Here is a 4,013-nt window from a genome sequence, read left to right as displayed (position 1 = left end):
ACGAATGGAAAAACTGGCAGAAGCCGACCTCGGAGAAGATCAGTTTGGATTCCGTAGAAATATTTGAACACGTGAGGCAATACTGACCCTACGAATTATCTTAGAAAATAGATTAAGGAAAGGCAAACCTACGTTTCTAGCATTTGTAGACTTAGAGAAAGATTAGACAATGTTCACTGGAGTACTCTCTTTCAAATTTTGAAGGTGCCAGTGGTAAAATACAGATTGCACTTATAAGAGTCGAGGGGCAAGAAAGGGAAGCAGTGGTTGGGAAGGGAGTGAGACAGGTTTGTAGACTCTCCTCGATGTTATTCAATCTGTATATTGAGCAAGCAGTAAAGGAAACAAAAGAAACATTCTGAGTAGGTATTAAAATTCATGAAGAAGAAATAATAACTTTGAGGTTCGCCCATGACATTGTAATCCTGTCAGAGACAGCAAAGGACTTGGAAGAGCAGATGAACGGAAAGGACAATGTCTTGAAAGGAGGATATAAGATGAACATCAACAAAAGCAAAATGAGGAGAATGGAATGCAGTCGAATTAAATCGTGTGATGGTGAGGAAATTAGATTACGAAATGAGACACTTAAAGTAGTAAAGGAGTTTTGCTATTTGCGGAGCAAAGTAACTGATGATGGTGGAAGTAGACAGGTTGTAAAATGTAGACTGGCAATGGCAAGGAAAGGGTTTCTGAAGAAGAAATATCAGTTAACATCGTGTATAGATTTAAGTGTCAGGAAGTCGCTTCTGAAAGTATTTGTATGGTGTGTAGTCATGTATGGAAGTGAAACATGGACGATAAATAGTTTGGACAAGAAGAGAATAGTAGCTTTCGAAATGTGGAGCTACAGAAAAATGCTGAAGATTAGATGTGTAAATCACGTAACTAATGAGGAGGTATTGAATAGAATTGAGGAGAAGAGGAGTTTGTGGCACAACTTGACAAGACGAAGGGACTGGTTGGTAGGACATGTTCTGAGGGATCAAGGGATCACAAATGTAGCATTGGAGGGCAGCGTGGAGAGTAAATATGGTAGAGGGAAACCAACAGATGAATACGCTAAGCAGATTCAGAAGGATGTAGGTTGCAGTAAGTACTGGGAGACGTTGAAGCTTGCACTGCATAGAGTAGCATGGAGAGCTGCATCAAACCAGTCTGAGGATTGAAGGCCACAACAATAACAACAACAACAGTACTAAGTATCGCTAAGTAGACGGCAATAATCATTGTTAGTAACTTCTTACACCATCAGTCACTAGCCCGTTTATTCTAAGGCGGAAACAGCCTGCGGTGCCAAGTTTACTTTCTACACATGTTCGGCTCAGCGGAGATGAATGAAATGGTTGGAAAATGGTTTATTAGTTGAACTATGACGTCTCCTTTGTTTATTTTATTGAACCATTGATATAATAAGGACACTTCATAACGCAACTTACGACCGTATTCCATCATTTATTTAATTAAGTTTACTTTCGTTAACTGTGCGAATTAGTCGTCCTCTTCCCACACACATGCTAGAGTAGGTCAAACACAATGGTGTCCCAAATTAAAGCAACGAACCGCTTTTTCCCCAACCTGTGTCTAACTCACTATATAATCTATCAACGGTATGTCCGTACGATCGTGTTCAGCAAGGAAGATGGCATTACGGTCAGCGGACAACCACGCCAACATTGACCGTCAGGCAATGCTTGAAACGAAAGCTGTGTACACACCTACAGACGGTGCAGTATAACACAGAGATGATGCCTACGAGAGTCTCTGCGGTGGAGGGCCGGAGAAAAAAGGGAAGCAAGGCAGTCGCAAACTGATGTGGCCTGACGGCTTTCGTGCGAATCGTTTTTTGTTTCTCGGATGTGGTGACAATGTGTAGAGACGGAGACTGTATCCAGAATACCAGAGCAGGGCACCCCATGTGTGACTGCTGAAGAGAGGACCGGTATTTGGATGTAAGGGCACGGCAGCATCGGCTTAGTACTGCACAGCAACTGGCATGTGAGCTCGCAGCATCCTCTGTACACGTTGTATTGAGGCAAACGGTACGCAAGAAGACTTCGGCAGAGTGGCCTTTATTGTCGCAGGCCTGCTGTATCTCTATCTCTGACGCGTCTTCACAGAAGTGGATTCATCAGCATGCCACCTAGGCGGGCGAACGGCTGAACAATGTTCTTTCTACAGATGAGTTCCCACTTGGTCCTCACGGTTATTATCAACGGATTCGCATCTGGAAGGTGCTTGGAACACGATTTCTGGACCAAACATTATGGAGAAGACCGATATCGAGGGGGATCCCAGATGGTGTGGGCAGCTATTACTCTGACCATTCGAATGTTTATTCCTGAAACTGTACGGGAGAATCGGAAACTTTTAACTGCTTTGGACCTCATTTGCGGTTGTCGCGAGGAGCTGTGGGCCCAGGCTTTGTATTCATGGACGCTGTTTCTTGACCTCGTAGAACACGGGCGGTTTATGTTTTCTTTGAAAAGGAAGATACCGCACGCATGGCGTGGCTTGCTTGCTCTCCCGATTTGAATCCGACAGAGGTCTGGGATGCGCTGGGGAGACGGCTTGTATCACGTCAGTATCCACCAACCGCCCAGGAATGGGCTTTCTGCTGTATGGGAAGGAGGTGAGGGGTCCAAGTGAGGTGACTGTCGAGGGTGACACCATGGTATTTCAGGATGGGGGTGAGCTGGATGGGATGACCAAAAAGGGTGAAGTAGAAGTCAGGGAGATGGAAGGAGTGAGTGGTGCGGCCTTTGATGATTGCCTGGGTTTTGGAAGGGTTAACACGAAGGAACCACTCGTGACACAAAGTGGTGAACTGGTCAAGATGGGTTTGGAGCGTGCATTAGGACCGTTGAAGGGTAGGATAGAGAGCAAGGAAGGCAGTGTCTTCAGCATATTGGTGAAGGTGGACAGGTGGGGATGGCATGGGCATATCAGCAGTGTACAGGAGATAGAGAGGACGGAGCCCTGAGGGATGCCAGCAGTGGGATAAAAGATGCCGGTGTTGTGGAGGGTGACATAGAAAGGAAGCGAACAGATGGACAAAATTTATAGGTAGGGCTTAAGTTTAGAGTTTAAAGAAGAGACTGGGATGCCATACACGGTCATAGGTATTTTGGAAGTCGAGGGAAACAAAACTGGCAGAGCGACAGGAGTTAGCCGGAGGGAGAGATGGTGAACAAGGTTAAGGAGTTGGTCTTCAGTAGAGAAGGAGTGTTGGAAGCCACACTGGGTAAGGGGGAGGTGATGGTGTTGATTGAGGTGCTGATGGATACCACAGGAGAGGATTGATTCAAAGACTTTACTGAAGATGGAGGGGAGGCAGATGAGACGATAAGAAGAAGAAACAGAAGGGGGTTTGTTGGGTTTTGAGGAATAAGAGGATGTGGGAAGTCTTCCACAGGTAGGGGTAAAAGCCGGTAGAGAGGATGAATTCATAGAGATAGGCAAGAACAGTCAGGAAGGAGAAGGGGCTTTCTCTAAGGTGGCAGCAGATGGCACAGTCATGACCAGGGGCTGTGTTGTGCGTGGACTGGAGTATAAGCTTGATGTCTTGTGTTGTAAATGGAGTGTTGATGTTGGATGGGGGCAACTGCCCCTCGTACTGGAGACTAGGAGTTAGTCGAGCGACTGAGGTATGGGCGCATTTCATGATGGTGGGGAAAAGAGAATGATCAAAGTGGGGATCATAAGGGATGGAGAAGACCTCAGAAAGGTGTGAAGCCAAGTGGTTGGCATTACTGAGGTTGTTGGGAAGGGGGTGGTCGTTATGGAGAAGGGGGTAATGGGATGCAGAATGGAAACTAATAAGGTGATGGCAGGAGGACCAGCACTTGGAGGAGCTGACAGGGAGGGTGGCGTTGAGTCGTGTACATGTCTGGCGCCAGTCCCGGCGTTTCTCGGCGGTAATAAGGTTCCATATGAGTTGCTGCATTTGCGGTGGCGGAGTATATCCCTGCCACTAGTCACAGGAAGAAGTGATAGAGGCGGCGGGATTCATG

This window comes from Schistocerca piceifrons, chromosome 7 (assembly GCF_021461385.2).
Source record: "Schistocerca piceifrons isolate TAMUIC-IGC-003096 chromosome 7, iqSchPice1.1, whole genome shotgun sequence".
Taxonomy (NCBI): Eukaryota; Metazoa; Arthropoda; class Insecta; order Orthoptera; family Acrididae; genus Schistocerca; species Schistocerca piceifrons.
This window is presented reverse-complemented; position numbering follows the sequence as displayed.